Source organism: Hyperolius riggenbachi, chromosome 10, assembly GCF_040937935.1.
Source record: "Hyperolius riggenbachi isolate aHypRig1 chromosome 10, aHypRig1.pri, whole genome shotgun sequence".
In the NCBI taxonomy this organism is placed as follows: Eukaryota; Metazoa; Chordata; class Amphibia; order Anura; family Hyperoliidae; genus Hyperolius; species Hyperolius riggenbachi.
In genome coordinates this window covers 93,096,438-93,115,387 of record NC_090655.1, presented here as the reverse complement: position 1 = coordinate 93,115,387, position 18,950 = coordinate 93,096,438, and positions in this window count along the sequence as shown.

The following is an 18,950-nucleotide window of genomic DNA, read 5'->3' as shown; positions in this document are numbered from 1 at the left end:
GTTCATCTGACCTCTTAATGGTAGCAGCTCTCCCTTAAAGTGTACATAAACCGAAGGTAGTACAAATAGTTTTACTTACCTGGAGCTTCTACCAGCCCCCTGCAGCCGTCCTATGCCTGTGCCGGTCCTCAACGATCCTCCGGTCCTCTGCCGCAGCTTAGTTTCTTTTCTGCCTTACCAATGGGCCTTACCAAAGAGTGATTAGCAGTTTTGGTATTGGGGAGGATTAAGTAAACAAAGTGGTCCTTAGACCCAGAGTATTCAGTGAGCTGATCCAAGGCCTCCAGGTCCTCTGGAAATTGATCAGTTGGAGGGCCACTGTGCCTGTGCGGCCCTGGCCACTCGCGTCCTTGTTCACACTCCCGTCCTCTGAGGGAACGTTTCTTCATCCCTGAAGGGCAACAGTGATTGATTGTGTGTATGGCTGAAAAACTGCTGCTGACTGTCCAAAGTTAAATAACGCACACGCAAATGAAAAATCGCATGCAATGTAAATCACAGTGAACCAGCCATTAACATACATTGGGTGTGCATTGGTTCATGTTTTCTGATGTGGTACACACATATAACTTACCCTGTATGAACTAAATGTTCTCCCAGACCAGGCACAGAGGAGAAAACCTTCATGACTTAGTAAAAATGACTGTACGTTTACCAGTAATGGATGCGAACCATTTGCTTTCTTTGCGCATATATAACAAACCCATGAGAGCTTCAGACTTCAGATATCCCAGCATCCTATCCACAAGCCTACAGACCCCGTGCCACGGGTGTAACTACAGGGGAGCAGCTCATACACCCGCAGGGGGGCCCAGAGCTGGGATGGGGGGGGGGGACTACTAACCTTCCTTTACTCCAATAAAGAGGTCTGTCTTTCAGATCAGGTGTTTTTGTTGCTACACTTGTTATGGGTGTGAAGGTTATGGCCCTTGCAAGATGGGACCTCAGGCTGTGAGGGTCACCAGGGGTAGGCAAGGGAAAGGGTGTGAACCTTTTTTTTTGGGGGGGGGGGTTGCATCATTATGAGGAGGGCATGATTTGTAGTTAAACCCTTGCCCAGTGCCTTACATTATTATTATTTTGCATGATACAGTAACCTAGTAGTATGCACAAAGAACAGACTTAAATCAAAATACTTTCCCACTGAATTTGTGCAGAAGAGGATTCCTGTGATAAACACCTGTTTGCTTTGTGCACCTCTTCATCACAGGTACAAGCTGCTGAATGTCAGGCTATACATGTCCAGATTTTTATATTCATTACCTGTACTAACTACAGGTGTGTACAGGGTCTTCTCAAAAAATTAGCATATTGTGATAAAGTTCATTATTTTCTGTAATGTACTCATAAACATTAGACTTTCATATATTTTAGATTCAAATACACACAACTGAAGTAGTTCAAGCCTTTTATTGTTTTAATATTGATGATTTTGGCATACAGCTCATGAAAACCCAAATTTCCTATCTCAAAAAATTAGCATATTTGATCCAACCAATAAAAGAAAAGTGTTTTTAAAACAAAAAAAGTCAACCTTCAAATAATTATGTTCAGTTATGCACTCAATACTTGGTCGGGAATCCTTTTGCAGAAATGACTCCTTCAATGCGGCGTGGCATGGAGGCAATCAGCCTGTCGCACTGCTCAGGTGTTATGGAGGCCCAGGATGCTTTGATAGCGGCCTTAAGCTCATCCAGAGTGTTGGGTCTTGCGTCTCTTAACTTTCTCTTAACAATATCCCACAGATTCTCTATGGGGTTCAGGTCAGGAGAGTTGGCAGGCCAATTGAGCACAGTAATACCATGGTCAGTAAACCATTTACCAGTGGTTTTGGCACTGTGAGCAGGTGCCAGGTCGTGCTGAAAAATGAAATCTTCATCTCCATAAAGCTTTTCAGCAGATGGAAGCATGAAGTGCTCCAAAATCTCCTGATAGCTAGCTGCATTGACCCTGCCCTTGATAAAACACAGTGGATAAACACCAGCAGCTGACATGGCACCCCAGACCATCACTGACTGTGGGTACTTGACACTGGACTTCAGGCATTTTGGCATTTCCCTCTCCCCAGTCTTCCTCCAGACTCTGGCACCTTGATTTCTGAATTACATGTAAAAGTTGCTTTCATCTGAAAAAAGTACTTTGGACCACTGAGCAAAAGTCCAGTGCTGCTTCTCTGTAGCCCAGGACACTCGCTTCTGCCGCTGTTTCTGGTTCAAAAGGGGGTTCATGCTTCCATCTGCTGAAAAGCTTTATGGAGATGAAGATTTCATTTTTCAGCACGACCTGGCACCTGCTCACAGTGCCAAAACCACTGGTAAATGGTTTACTGACCATGGTATTACTGTGCTCAATTGGCCTGCCAACTCTCCTGACCTGAACCCCATAGAGAATCTGTGGGATATTGTTAAGAGAAAGTTAAGAGACGCAAGACCCAACACTCTGGATGAGCTTAAGGCCGCTATCAAAGCATCCTGGGCCTCCATAACACCTGAGCAGTGCGACAGGCTGATTGCCTCCATGCCACGCCGCATTGAAGGAGTCATTTCTGCAAAAGGATTCCCGACCAAGTATTGAGTGCATAACTGAACATAATTATTTGAAGGTTGACTTTTTTTGTTTTAAAAACACTTTTCTTTTATTGGTTGGATCAAATATGCTAATTTTTTGAGATAGGAAATTTGGGTTTTCATGAGCTGTATGCCAAAATCATCAATATTAAAACAATAAAAGGCTTGAACTACTTCAGTTGTGTGTATTTGAATCTAAAATATATGAAAGTCTAATGTTTATGAGTACATTACAGAAAATAATGAACTTTATCACAATATGCTAATTTTTTGAGAAGACCCTGTATATACTGTATGCTTCACAAGTAAAATCCTCATAGTAACCCACAAACATTCCAAGTGTGTTTCATATATACTGATAGGCCCCGTTCACATTACATCCGTCCGTATTTCGGCAACGCGTGCAGGAGGCAGACACGCACGAATATCAGAAGTCCATAGACTGCACTATCTGATGTTCACACTGCATGCATTGCGGACCAGTGCGGTGCACAAACACATGCGCACGCATTTTTGGCCAAAACGCGCAGAGGACCCATTCACTACAGTGAATGGGATCAGCCACACAATGCATGCTAACGCAGATGGCGTGCGATCTTACGCATTGCGGTCCGATCGCATGGCCATCTGCGTCTGATGATGTGAACGAGGCTTAACTTACTTGCCTAGAACAGTGTTTCTCAACATTTTATTGGTATATACCCCTTTTAAAACCGTGTACTCACCAAGTACCCCCTAGCATAGGAAACATTATCACAGGTACCCCTTGACAAATATATATTTAATCCTAGTACATGATACTTGGTTCCTTAACCATTTCCAAGCATTTACTATTGCTTTTAATTAGCTAAAATACAAATCTGGTGTTGTTTAAATGAGATTTATAATTTTATTAAAACTCTAAATTTGTTGTTCTTAGTTAAGTATAGCACGCCTAAGTACCCCCTGGAACCATCAGAAGTACCCCCTAGGGTACGCGTACCACACGTTGAGAACCTAGGGCCTAGAGCAGTGGTCCTCAAACTAAGGCCCGCGGGCCGAATGTGGCCCCCTAAGGCTTTCTTACCGGCCCCCCACACAGAAAATGTATTGCTTATAAATGCAGTCAGCTACATCTTTAAATATTGGTGGTCCACATATGGAATAGCAGTGCAGCACCCCCCATCCACATGGAAGCCAGAAAGCAGAAATTTTGCTGGTTTCCAATCAAATTCCACATCAGGTGACACTGCTGTCCAATTGGCTTGCAGATTGTCACCTGGGTATGCTTCACTGTCTGGTCCGCAAAGACTTCTACATCATTTTATGTTTACTCCGGCCCACCAGCGGTCTGAAGTATGTTGACCCGGCCCTCAACCCAAAACGTTTGGGGACCCCTGGCCTAGAACATCAAACTGCCATTCAGTATGAAGAGGCCACAGTGGTGAATAGCACTTTGCTGACACCTGCTGGCCATTTTCAATTGTACAACAGACAGCTTTGAATATAGATGAATATCATTTATTGACACAAACGATAAGCATAAAATACATTTTTTTGTATTTCTTTTCATTTCGAGGATTACAATAATTTTTTTCTGATTGTAATACTTGAAAAATCTGACCAATGTATCACACACTTTTTTTTCAATAATTGTAAATTGTAATTTGTAATTGTAAATGTAATTTGTAATTGTAAATTGTACCTGGGTCTATAAATCAAGTACTTGATCATCTAGACTAAACCATTCAATTCCATTTACCAAAAGACTTGGCCAATCGACTTAAAAAAAAAAATACATAGAAAATTTGATTCAGATTTCTAAAAGTTATATTAAAAAAAAGCTTTACATTTTTCTGTACAACCAAACATTTTTTTTATCAAATTGTCATACAATTGGACCATTTTATTGCACAGTTTGTGGCCACCTTAAGCTTTCAGAATACGCTACCTCCATCCTGTTTCATCTAACATTTCTCTTGAGTTTTGTTGTAGGCTATTTTTTCTCTTAATCAAGTTGCATGTGAAATGATTTCATTTCTTATTGTAGCATGCAGTGTTTGCTGGTATACTTTCAAACAATTTTTGGTTTTGTGGAGGTGTCAAAACACATGAAAATGCAAAAAGGCCATTAACCGATTCATTAACCGCTTCCAAACTGCAGTCATTAAAATCTACACCCTGTTCGTAGCTGCTTATTCCTACCAAGGCGTAGATTTCAATTACCGCATTCGCAGGGACTCGCCGTTACTGACGAGTGCGCCGCTCTCCCACAGGTCCCTCGCTCTGCCGACGTATGACGTAATTGTATTGGCTCCTGACCCCATGATCACTGTGAGCCAATCTCATTGGCTCACATTGATCACAGAGTCAGGAGGCAATGAAACCAGCTCCTGACCGGTTCACAGAGCTCTGCCATCATAGAGACACAGAACGAGGGGCCAGTGGCAACAGATGAATGGTGTGAACAGCGATAGCGGAGGGTTTGTGCGGTGATACATTGCTTGGAGCCATTTTTTGGTCCTTAAAGAACATTCGAGGTGAAATGTGACATGATGAGATAGACATGTGTATGTACAGTGCCAAGCACAAAAATTACTAGACTGTGTTCTTTTTTTTCTTTCTCTGCCTGAAAGAGTTAAAAATCAGGTATGCAAGTGACAGTTACTGTCTGGGTCGGGACTGGATCAGACTATAGCATAACCCTCACTGATTAGTAATTACAGCCATAAAACACTTTCCTGTCAGTAAACGGCTTCTGAGAGCAGGAAAGAGATAAGAAGGGTCAATAATTTATAGATTTGAGCTCTAGCATAATTCAATGAACCTGTAATTGAGCAGAGACAACGAAGCAGTAAAAACTTAAATACTAGATTTAAGTATAAAATAAAACTGTGGGATATCTTAAAAGGTAATTTTAAGGAGAAGGAGGATGAATACAATTGTTTTTCTCATCAGTTTATTTTCACCTCAGATGTCCTTTAAGGGGTCAGAGACTGCTGGTACGCAAGTGGCTAAAGGAGAATTTAGGCGCTGGAAATAGCCGCTACTAGAATATCAGTAAAACTACAGTTATTATACTATTTTGCATTGCTAATTCCAATAGTAAAATAATGGTAAATGTTACCAATATTTTACTATAACTAATCATAACCCTATTCTCACACAGAGTCCTCCCTCAAACGAAGCTTTAAAGGCCTTGTTTCCATCTGTCTGCTTCTATCCGCTTCTGTCCGCTTTCCAGCAACATGTATCAATCTGTAACATTGATGTGCTGATAAAAAGCTGATAGAAGCGCACAGATAGAAACAAAGCCTAACTGTCCCCACCCCCCTACTGATACATAGCTGTAACTAACGCCCTACCAATGCCTAACCCCAACCACCAATCCTATTGATGCCTAACACTAATCACCCCTGCTGATGCCTAGCCCTAACCACCGACCCCTTCCATTGACCCCCCCCCAAGCAATGCATAACCTTAAAATACCCTCCCCACTGATGTCTATCCTTAACCACCTAACACTGCAGTGTAATTGTAGACAAAAACATGAATTCATCTATTACGTTCAATATTTTTACCCTCTACTTTTTTGTTGGGGGACAGGAACCATTTGGAATATTGACCATGAAGTGCCAAAAGGGAAAGTGGGGGACATAGGCAAGGTCATGTGCAATAAGTATAGCATACCAATGCTTCTTTGCCCTCAGTATGCACACATACTGGGGATGGAATGATCAAGCCCCAAGTACTAGCAACTGTCACATCCAAAGCTTAGGTCATTAAAAAAAAAGTTAATTATAGATGTCCCACTATTGAATATTAATCATGCTGATACTAGGGGATGTAAAAAATTGCTGCCCCCACCATGCGTCACCACTTCACCTCATGGAACTGTGTATAGGCTTCCCAGTGCCTCCAAAATGAGCCCCAGCTTTCTTGTCCACAGTGTTTCCACAGACTTGTATGCTTCCCGCAAAACTTTCCCACAGCTTTGAAGTGCAATCTTTCTACGGACAGAGAATAGGATACCTGTGACTGCTACAGAAATGGAGGGACTGCCTTCTATAGCTGAAACCATGGGCGTAACAATAGGGCCTGCAGCTATGGGCGTAACAATAGGGCCTGCAGCCCCTGCTTCCGCGCGGGGGGGGGGCACTCAGGGCTGTTTTGGGGGGCTGGAGGGGACGCAGCATGAGGGGAAAGCCATGGCCTCACCTCGGGCTCTCCCCTCCAGCTTAAATTAGTGTCTGGGCAGCAGCGGACAGATACTTACCTTCCTTGCGTTCCACCGGGAATGTTCCTTTTTTTAGCGTCTTTGACGTCGCTTACTGTATAAACAGTGCACAGTTCGTGAGTTACACAAAAATAAATCATATTTACATGTAAATATGTATTTTACGCTTACAAAAATCAAATCCTTTCCTTCTTTCCATGGCCTGTGAAAGAAATCTGCTACATAGTTTGACAGTAGGTCTACAATAAACAACAAGTAAAACTTGTGAACAACCAGTGCCACCTTGTGGTTATTAGGAACAGTTACATATTGTATGCTAACACAGTTGTAACTGAATAATTATTTTATTACAATAATAAAGCTGGATTCAAAACTACTACTTGCAGAGGTATGCAGACCACCTGTAACTTCCGGCAAATATTAACCACTTCGCATCCAGACCTTGTTTTCCCCTTATTGACCAGAGCAGTTTTGACGCTTTAGCGGTGTCCCTATTCAATCAGCAATAACTTTATCCCTACTCACTACACCTAAATGATCTATATATCGTTTTTTTCAAGACAAACCAGGCTTTCAATGGGGGGTATTTTGTCCCAAGAACAATTTTGTTTTCTAGGCATTTTAATTGAAAAAAGGGAACAAAAATTAAAAAAATGCATTATTTCTCAGTTTTTAACAATTCCAGTTTAAAAATAAAAAGTACCACAGTTTATAAAACCATTCCACCAGTTAATGTCCCCCCTAATATAGTCAGATGTGCCCCGAGTATCAGCCCAACCTTCCCAGTTTAGCCAGATGTGACCCCAATATCGGCACCCCGGTATAGTCAGATGTGTCCCATGTATCTACCACCCCCCAGTACAGAGAGACAGTAACGCCGCCAGGATTGGCACCCCTCATTATAGGCAGTTGTGTCCCCCGGATAAAATTTCCCCCTTTATAGCCATATGTACCCCCAGAATTGCCCCCCCCCCCACCAATTATAGCCAGATGTGCCCCCAGTATTAGGTTACCCCCTCCCCCAGATAATCAAATGATCCCCCATTGTCAGATGTCATCCCCCCCAGTTACCCAGATGCCTGGCAGTTTTTTTGCACCCCCAAACCCCCCCCCCCCCCCCCCAGTGTGGGTAGCCAGATGTATGACACCCCCCCCCCCCCCATTAGGCAGCCCCTCCGTGCACAGATGCTAAAAAAATGTAAATAAAGCCGCCGCTCTCTCACCTTACCTCGTTCCAGCGATGAGCCTGCAGCCTGAGCATCCGATCCCAGCTCTGAACTCAGCCGCGTATTGCCGGTGACCCGGGTCCCGGCTTGATGACGTCATCAAGCCGGGACCCGGGTCACCGGCAATACGCGGCTGAGATCAGAGCTGGGATCGGATGCTCGGGCTGCAGGCTCATCGCTGGAACGAGGTAAGGTGAGAGAGGCGGCTTTATTTACATTTTTTTTAGCCATCTGTGCACGGAGGAGGGGGAGATGAAGGATCACGCTGTTTGTTACAGCGGTGATCGTTCATCCGCGGGGGGGTCACTAATTGGCTACAAGGGAACATGTTCCCTTTTGCCAATTAGTAAGGCAACCGACAGTGCCGGGGGGTGCGCTCTGAAGCGCACCTGTCCCTGCACAAAAGGGCTTAAGGCAGGTCAGTATATCTACGTGGCTGTGGCTTGGAGAGTGCCACAGCTGACGTAGATATACTGTAGTGGTGGGGAAAGTGGTTAAGAACCACCTATGACCACTGCTGACAAAGGATAGGGGCAACCTGTGACTGTTGACAGAGACTGGGCACTACCTGTGACTGCTGTCTTGCAGACACTGGGGGACACTTGTAACGATTGGCATATATATCAGGCCTCTTGTGACTATTGACAGATACAGTATTGGAGGCTGCTTGTAATTGCTGGCAGACATTGATTCATGTTGTGACTGTGGCCGAGATTTAGAAGCCATTTGTGACTGTTAACAAGCATTTGCGGCCACTTTATATTATTAGGAGAGATTAAGAGGCACCTGTAACTGATCATACAGACTGGGTTTCCTGACAATGGTTCAAGTCCGCACCATATCACAGCTGGCAACTTTATGTCCAATAGTAAGCAGGACAGCAAGAGAAAAACCTTTTGACAGTTAACATGATGTCCCAATTTACCCACTAGACTCTGTCCCACATGTACTGTGTACTACTGCTTTGGACAGACTCACCATCATCATCCACATAAGGGAATCCAGAAGAGGTGGGTTGGGGTTATCAGCCATTTTTTACCTGTTAACACCAAAGTGACTCCGCCCACCTTGGCTGTGCTACTGCTGAAATATGTTAATACTGTTACAGCTGGATCTGCGGTATTACACACACACACACAAACGCACGCACGCACGCACGCACGCACGCACACACACACACACACACACACACACACACACACACACACACACACACGTGGGAAACTTAGTATTCCCCAGCGACTGTACTGCACATGTTCAAAGTCTGTGTTACAGGCGGCTGTATTGAGCAGGCAAAAGCAAATATCGCTGTAGCTGTGCCTTGCTTTCTGCAAAAGCAAAGTGTATTCCATGTGCAAAAATTGAGTGTTTGCTCAGAAATAAGGTAAAAATAAAGATAGTTATTAGATATTATAATGCACATTTAAAAGGTAAGTGTGTGTGTGCATGTGTGTGTGTGTGTGTGTGTGCATGTGTGTGTGTGTGTGTGTGTGTGCGTGCGTGCGTGCGTGCGTGTGTGTGCGTGTGTGTGTGCGCGTGTGTGTGTGTACAAACCGTTTGAATTTAATGCAAACTTATGCAATGTACGCACGCAGCCATGGAGTCCTACCTCTACATAGAAAATACAGTGATGTGAAATTTTTTTTGCCCCCTTCCTGATTTCTTATTCTTTTGCATGTTTGTCACACTTAAATGTTTCTGCTCATCAAAAACCGTTAACTATTAGTCAGAGATAACATAATTAAACACAAAATGCAGATTTAAATTATGGTTTTTATTATTTAGTGAGAAACAAAACTCCAAACAGGGCCGTTTCTGGGGCCGTGCGGCCCGTGCCGCTGCCCTGGGCGCAGAGGAAGGGGGGGGGGCGCTGTGATGGCGGGGGCCGGGGGGAGCCGCGGGCCGGGGAGGGCAGCCCGACCTCTCCCTCCCTCTCTCCGGGTTGCTCCATGCTCCCCCCCTCGGACTGCAGCAGAGTTAACGGGCAGGGAAGCGCTGCAGCTGCTATACACAGTTACTCACCTCCCTGGATCCGATCGCCGCTCACTAGCCGCTGGTCTCCTCCTCTGCAATGTAGACGCTGATACACACACTCCTTACAGGAAGCAGCGTGTGTATCAGCAGCTACATTGCAGAGGAGGAGACCGGCGGCTAAAGAGCGGCGATCGGATCCAGGGAGGTGAGTAACTGTGTATAGCAGCTGCAGCGCTTCCCTGCCTGTTCTGCTGCAGTCCGAAGGGGGGAGCATGGAGAGCGGCCCGGAGAGAGGGAGGGAGAGGTCGGGCTGCCCTCCCCGCGGCTCCGGCTCCCCCCCCCCCGCCATTGTGAGGGGGCACCTACCTACCTACTTAACCTCTGGGGAAGCTACCTATCTAAACTATTCTGGGGGCACCTACCTAATCTAACCTGTACTCGGGGGCAGCTACCTATCTAACCTATACTGGGGGGCAGCTACCTATCTATCCTATACTGGGGGGCACCTACCTAATCTAACCTGTACTGGGGGCAGCTACCTATCTAACCTATACTGGGGGCAGCTACCTATCTAACCTATACTGGGGGGCAGCTACCTATCTAACCTATACTGGGGGGCAGCTACCTGTCTAACCTATGCTGGGGGGCAGCTACCTATCAAATCTATGCTGGGGGGCAGCTACCTATCTAATCTATGCTGGGGGCACCTACCTATCTAACCTATACTGGGGTGCAGCTACCTATCTAACCTATACTGGGGGCACCTACCTAATCTAACCTATACTGGGGGCACCTACCTACCTATCTAACCTATACTGGGGGGCACCTACCTAATCTAACCTATACTGGGGGCAGCTACCTATTTAACCTTTACTGGGGGCACTTACTTATCTAACCTGTATTGGGGGGCAGCTACCTATGTAACCTATACTGGGGGGGCAGCTACCTATCTAACCTATACTGGGGGCACCTACCTAATCTAACCAATACTGAGGGGCAGCTACCTAATCTAATCTATACTGGGGGGCAGCTACTCATCTAACCTATACTGGGGGGCAGCTACCTATCTAACCTATCCTGGGGGCACTTATCTAACCTGTATTGGGGGCACCTACCTAGCTAGCCTATACAGGTGGCAACTATATTGGCTACCTATGCTGGGGGCACCTATCTAACTAACCTATACTGGGGGCACCTACCTATCTAACCTATGCTGGGGGCAACTATACTGGCTACCTATATTGGAGGCACCTACCTAGCTAACTTGTACTGGGGGCACCTACTTATCTAACTTATACCGGGGGGTGGGGGTGCCTGCCTATCTAACATATACTGGGGGCAACTATACTGGCTACCTATACTGGAGGCAACTACTTGGCTAACCTATACTGGGAGCAACTTTACTGGCTCACCAATGCCTGGCCACCTATACTAGGGGGGGACATAGAGCTGGCTACCTATACGGGGGGGGCGCAATTTTTACACCCTCGCCCTGGGTGCATTTTAGCCTAGAAACTGCACTGACTCCAAATCTACATGGCCCTGTGTGAAAAAGTGATTGCCCCCCTTGTTAAAAATAACTGGTTTATCACACCTGAATTCAATTTCTGTAGTTACCCTCAGGCCTGATTACTGCCACACCTGTTTCAATCAAGAAATCACTTAAATAGGAGCTATCTGACACAGAGAAGTAGACCAAAAGCACCTCAAAAGCTAGACATCATGCCAAGATCCAAAGAAATTCAGGAACAAATGAACACACCAGCAAATCCACCTCTGAATGGCTGAAGAAAAACAAAATAAGGACTTTGGAGTGGCCTAGTCAAAGTCCTGACCTGAATCCTATTGAGATGCTGTGGCATGACCTTAAAAAGGGGGTTCATGCTAGAAAACCCTCAAATAAAGCTGAATTACAACAATTCTGCAAAGATGAGTGGGCCAAAATTCCTCCAGAGCTCTGTAAAAGACTCAAGATGCAGGGAGGATGAAATCCGCACACCCACGGGTAAAGTCCAAGGGTTTTTATTGATTCAAATCCAACTCACAAAAACAGTAAAACGGCTGTTTTACTGTTTTTGTGAGTTGGATTTGAATCAATAAAAACCCTTGGACTTTACCCGTGGGTGTGCGGATTTCATCCTCCCTGCATCCTGACCTGCCGTTTGCTTTCCAGCACCCTACACAGGGTAACCAGAGGTAGAGCGGTTTTCTCCTTTCAATCTTCTGTAAAAGACTCGTTGCAAGTTATCACAAACACTTGATTGCAGTTATTGCTGCTAAGGGTGGCCCAACCATTTATTAGGTTCAGGGGGCAATTTCTTTTTCACACAGGGCCATGTAGGTTTTGAGTTTTTTTTCTCACTAAATAATAAAAACCATCATTTAAAACTGTATTTTGTGTTCAATTATGTTATCTTTGACTAATAGTTAACGGTTTTTGATGAGCAGAAACATTTAAGTGTGACAAACATGCAAAAGAATAAGAAATCAGGAAGGGGGCAAATAGTTTTTCACATCACTGTACATAGAAACAAGGGGCGGCAGCGCACAGAAAAGGAAAAGAGACAGAGGTCCATATGCAATTATTTTTTTTCACCTGAGTTATCTCCTAGGAGATCATTTTCATATTCTCTTTAAACTAAATCTTCAGCATTTTTTACAATTAAAAAAGTACCCAAAAGTTGGTGAAAAGGTACTATCAATTTTATTTTTAGTGGAGGATTTAGTGGATTTTCTAGCTTGCTGGTGGCTTAAAAGGTATTTTAGTTGTGAAAATGTCACCTAGGAGAAACTCGGGAGAAAAAGTGAATTGCATATAAGCCAGGGGCTCTTATGCTGGGAATACACGGGCCGATCCGGCGGCCGATTAGCCGCCGGATCGACCCCAGCCGCATCCCCGCTCGTCCGTGCGCGCGGATCGATAACCGCTCGTCCCCGCCGGCGCTCCTTATCAGCCTCTCGATTCCCTGCCATTGTCCGCCAGCGGGGATCGAGCGGGCGGGGGTCGAGCAGCATGATCGGACCAGCTGAATATTATCAGCTGGCCGGATCAGCTGCTCGATACACGGTACAGAAACGTACCATGTATCCCCAGCATTAGTCCCACAATGTAAATGCGCCCAAGAGTCAAACACATAGGAATACATTGCAATTAAAAACACCTTTCTATCAGCTAAAAAAAATGCAAAATGCAAACTTGCCTAATTATATGCTTTGACTGTGCTGGAGGGGGGTGTGGTCATCATGCATGCTCACCAGAAATATTAATTACTAAAAACAGGGGGGGGGGGGGGGGACAGCACAAACCATTTGAATTTGATGCAAACTTATGCAATGTATGCATGCAGCCTTGGAGTCCCACCTCCACATAGAAAATACACAGAAACAAGGGGCTGCAGCACACAGAAAAGGAAAAGCAGAGACAGGGGATCTTGGTCCCACAATGTAAATGCGCTCAAGCTCACCGACTACATACATATATTATATACTTGTAACGATTGGTGTCAGCACACAGAGAGAATCTGATTATTGGTGATCTGATTGGTGACCAAGAATGCAGATATATACCTGATTATTGATGATCTGCAGAATCACCGATAATACAGATATATTGCTAACCTCTGGACACCTATAAATGTGTGAGTGCTTGGTGTAACAGTAGTCAGGGCTGTATTTAGGGTTTGGGCTCCCCTAGGCACCCCAAACCTACGGCGCCCCCCCCAGGAGAACGTTGGCCGCGGCGAAAAATGGGCGTGGTCACAGATTGCAGTGGGCGTGTCCATAACACAGTGGGTGTGGCCAATTAAAATATCCTAGTAAGAGTGCAGCCCAAAGTCAGTGGGACCATGGTTTCTCCCTGGGTATAAGTAAAGTGACCTTAAAAAAGCAAGTAGGAAATGTCCCCCCCCCCCCCCCACACACACACACACACATTAGCCAGTGTTCTCTTGCACAAAATAGTGGTAGGTATTAGAGTGTGAGCTCCCCTGAGAAAAGTCAGTAACATGACTATGTTCTCTGCAAAGTGCTGCAGAAGATGCCAGTGCTATATAAATACATAATAATATGGTAGGACATTAGACTATGGGAGAATTAGATTGTAAGCTCCTCAGAGGATAGTCAGTGACATGACTACGTACTCCGTGAAGTACTTCTGAAGATGTAAGTGCAATATAGTACAGTGGTATGGCAGCATGATGGCGTAGTGGTTAGCACTCTCGCCTTGCAGTGCTGGGTTCCTGGTTCGAATCCTAGCCAGGTCAACATCTGCAAGGAGTTTGTATGTTCTCCCTTTGTCTGTGTGGGTTTCCTTAAGACACTCTGGTTTCCTCCCACATCCCAACAACATACGATACAGATAAGTATAATGTTAATTGGCTTCCCCTAAAAATTGGCCCTAGACTACGATACATACATAGACATATGACTATGGTAGGGATTAGATTGTGAGCCCCTCTGTGGGACAGTTATGTGACAAACCAATACATACTCTGTACAGCGCTACGTAATATGTTGGCGCTATATAAATAATTAGTATAAGTACAGTAGCCAGGTCTATAGGTGTCCAAATGTAGACATACTATAGGTGTCCCCAGTATAGATATCCAGGTCTATAGGTATCCCCAGTTTAGGTAGTAGTCAGGGGCGTAACTAGAAATCACTGGGCCCCCTTGCGAGAATTTGGATGACCCCCCCCCCCATAGGTGCCAAATAATCATAATGGGGCAGCGTTTCACCATAAAATAATCACAATGTGTGCAGCATTTTAGCAGAGAATAATCACGAGTGCAACATTTCAGCAAAGAATAATCGCAATGTGGGCAACATTTCACTAGAAAATAATCGCAATGTGGGCAACATTTCACCAGAAAATAATCGCAATGTGGGCAACATTTCAGCAAAGAATAATCGCAATGAGTGCAACATTTCAGCAAAGAATAATCGCAATGTGGGCAACATTTCACCAGAAAATAATCGCAATGAGTGCAACATTTCAGCAAAGAATAATCGCAATGTGGGCAACATTTCACCAGAAAATAATCGCAATGAGTGCAACATTTCAGCAGAGAATAATCGCAATGTGGGCAACATTTCACCAGAAAATAATCGCAATGTGGGCAACATTTCACCAGAAAATAATCGCAATGAGTGCAACATTTCAGCAGAGAATAATTGCAATGTGGGCAACATTTCACCAGAAAATAATCACAATGTGGGCAGCATTTCAGCAGTAAATCACACAGTGGGCAGCATAACACCAGTGGGCTGGCTGAGTACCTGGCTGGGTGAGCGGGTAGTGGGCTGGCTAGGTAGCTCGGTGAGCAAGCAGTGGGCTGGCTGAGTAATTAATTGCAGTATTTGTATAGCGCCTTTCTCCTGTTGGACTCAAAGCACTTGCGAGGCAGCCACTAGAGCGCACTCAGTAGGCAGTAGCAGTGTTAAGGAGACTTGCCCAAGAAACTTCTTACTGAATAGGTGCTGGCTTACTGAACAGGCAGAGCCGAGATTTTAACCCAGGTCTCCTGTGTCAGAGGCAGAGCCCTTAACCATTAAACTTTCCAGCCACTGGCTGGCTGGGTAAGCGAGCGGGCAGTGGGCTGGGCAGAGCCGGGACAAGGTCCTCCAGCACCCAAGGCTGAGACACCAAAGTGCGCCCCTCCATCCCTCCCACCCCAGCCATCACACACTGATTGCTATTAGACTAAGAGGCGCCACAGGGCCCACAACCTCCCCAACACCTTAATATCTAGTTATATGGCTTGCAGTCACTGCCATGTATCCCCTTTTCTTATTTCTTTCTGCTTCTAACACAATTAGGAATAACAGCTGAATGAATTCTGCGCCCCCTCCTACACTGCGCCCTGAGGCTGGAGCCTCTCCAGCCTATGCCTCGGCCCAGCCCTGGGGCTGGGTACCTGGCTGGGCAGCGGGTTGGCTGGGTACCTGGCTGGGCATGCGGGCTGGCTGGGTACCTGGCTGGCCATGCGGGCTGGCTGGGTACCTGGCTGGGCATGCTGGCTGGCTGGGTACCTGGCTGGGCATGCGGGCTGGCTGGGTACCTGGCTGGGCATGCAGGCCGGCTGGGCATGCAGGCCGGCTGGGTACCTGGCTGGGCATGCGGTCTGGCTGGGTCCCTGGCTGGGCATGCTGGCTGGCTGGGTACCTGGCTGGGCATGCTGGCTGGCTGGGCATGCGGGCTGGCTGGGTACCTGGCTGGACATGCGGGCTGGCTGGGTACCTGGCTGGGCAGCGGGCTGGCTGGGTACCTGGCTGGGCATGCGGGCTGGCAGGGCAGCGTGCTGGCTGGGTACCTGGCTGGGCAGCGGGCTGGCTGGGTACCTGGCTGGGCATGCGGGCTGGCTGGGTACCTGGCTGGGCATGTGGGCTGGCTGGGTACCTGGCTGGGCATGCGGGCTGGCTGGGTACCTGGCTGGGCATGCAGGCTGGCTGGGCCCCTGGCTGGGCATGCTGGCTGGCTGGGTACCTGGCTGGGCATGCTGGCTGGCTGGGTACCTGGCTGGGCATGCGGGCTGGCTGGGTACCTGGCTGGGCAGCGGGCTGGCTGGGTACCTGGCTGGGCATGCGGGCTGGCTGGGTACCTGGCTGGGCATGCTGGCTGGCTGGGTACCTGGCTGGGCATGCTGGCTGGCTGGGTACCTGGCTGGGCATGCAGGCTGGCTGGGTCCCTGGCTGGGCATGCTGGCTGGCTGGGTACCTGACTGGGCATGCGGGCTGGCTGGGTACCTGGCTGGGCAGTGGGCTGGCTGGGTACCTACCTGGCTGGGCGAGCTGGCTCCTGGCTGGGTAGCTGGACTGCAGTTGCCAGCGGCTCCTAGTCCTTCGCGTGTCTCCCGGCTTTTCCCGACTCGCTCCCGCCCTCCAGCAGAGCGGCAGCTGTTGGCCAGGCCCAGGACGTGATCCTTAACTCTGCATGCCGCCGCCTGGTCTAGTGACGTCACCAGACCAGGCGGCGGCATGCAGAGTTAAGGATCATGACCTGGCCGGCCGCTGCCACTCTGCTGGAGGGCGGGGGGTGAGCGAGCTCACCTTATCTGTAAGTGCGCTCTCCGCACATGAATAAAAAGAAAATAAAAAAAAATAAATGATCTATAGGTGGCCGCCCCCCCGAGGACTCGCCCATGGCACCGGCCCACGGGTGCCTCGTAATAGATACGGCCCTGACAGTAGTACTTTGAGTAATGCACCTCTGGAGCAGGTGATTGAAGGCAGTAAAGGAACACTGCTCTAAGAGCACAGGAACCTTCCAGCAGCCTGAGACTCTCCAAGGGGTGGAGTCAGGCTGGAGACAGGAAGGGCCAGCGAGTGAGTGACACCTGAAGGTGGATGTCACTATCTGGTCTGGAGACTATCTCTTAAGAGGAGAGATAGCTCTCGAGGTCGGACACGCCTGGTCGGTAACACACGGACAGATAAAGTACAAAGACAGAAGGCTGATTCGGTATCCAAGGCAAGCAGGGTCTGGCAACGGTATATCAGATATGCGAGGTACAGAATCAGAGGACAGAAGAGTAGTCAAGAAAGCAATAAGTCATAACAGATATCAAACAATGCCTAGTCTGGGTGTGAGGTCCGTGGTCTCTCCACCCTGGAACTAGTCTGATGTATATAACAAAATGATCGCACAAGTTCCCTAGTCTTGGGTGCGAGGTCCGTGGTCTCAGCACCCTGGAACTAGTCTGATGTATAACACAAATGATAATACAGTTCCCTAGTCTGGGTGCGAGGTCCGTGGTCTCAGCACCCTGGCACTAGTCTGGAGTATAACACAAATGATAATAAAGTTCCCTAGTCTGAGTGCGAGGTCCGTGGTCTCAGCACCCTGGAACTAGTCTGGAGTATAACACAAATGAAAATACAGTTCCCTAGTCTGAGTGTGAGGTCCTTGGTCTCTACACCCTGGAACTAGCTAAAGCATAAACAGAATAACAGTTCAAGTAATCTGGCTCAGTGTGAATTCCCAGGTCCACCTGGTTCAAACACACTGTTAGATCTGACTAAGGTCTGAGTGCTTCCACTTAGTGTTCGCAACGGCAGACAACTTGCAACTGGCCAGCAGTAACTATATATGGAGTAGTGCTCTCCAGCACCACCCCTAATTGATCAACCAATAGTATCCTGCTCTGGAGTCAGCTGATCGGCGTGATCAGCTGACTCTCTCTGCCCAGTATAAGAATTCTGCCTCTGAGCGCGCGCGCGTATTCCTAAGCCTGTGTGCACTAACAGACTCAGCCACACCAGACACACGCTGCCGCGTGCAAACCGCCGCGCTGGACACGGAACCAGCCGCCTTACTGTTGTTGCATGCGGCGGCTTTTCCGTGTTCTGCCCTGCTACCAGACACACGCTTCCGCATGCAAACCACCGCATTGGACGTGGAATCAGCCGCCTCCTCAGTAGCACACACGGCGGCTTTTCCGCGTTCTCTCACAATACTGCATGGAGTTTGTGTATACACACATATATGCATTGCAATGCAATTTTTAATCACGGTCACTGACTTCAATTGCAATGTGTTTCTGAGTGCAGAGCACAGAAATGTATGCAACAGTCTGTTACAAAATCGTGTACTGCTGCAATCCGCAAACGTGAATGAGATAGATTAGAAATCTTTACTTTAATGTCCTTGCGGATCGCAGACCACACTGTTAATGTCCTTGCGGATCGCAGACCACACTGTTACTGTCGTTGCGGATCGTAGACCAAACTCGTTGCTGAACAGCGGACAGTATAGTGTGTTTGTACAGTATACTGTGAATGAGGCCTAACTGTGCAAGCTATGCTATAGTGGTATCATGGGAGTCTGTGGTAGGAGAGCTGAGCTCTGCACACTGCTGCAGAACTTCACTCCCTGCAGCCCTCCAGCATGGTGCCACCTGCCAAGCACAAATCAGAGTGGAATGGGCAGGGCTTAGTTCAAAGCTGTGATTGAGGGATAGAACTCCAAGT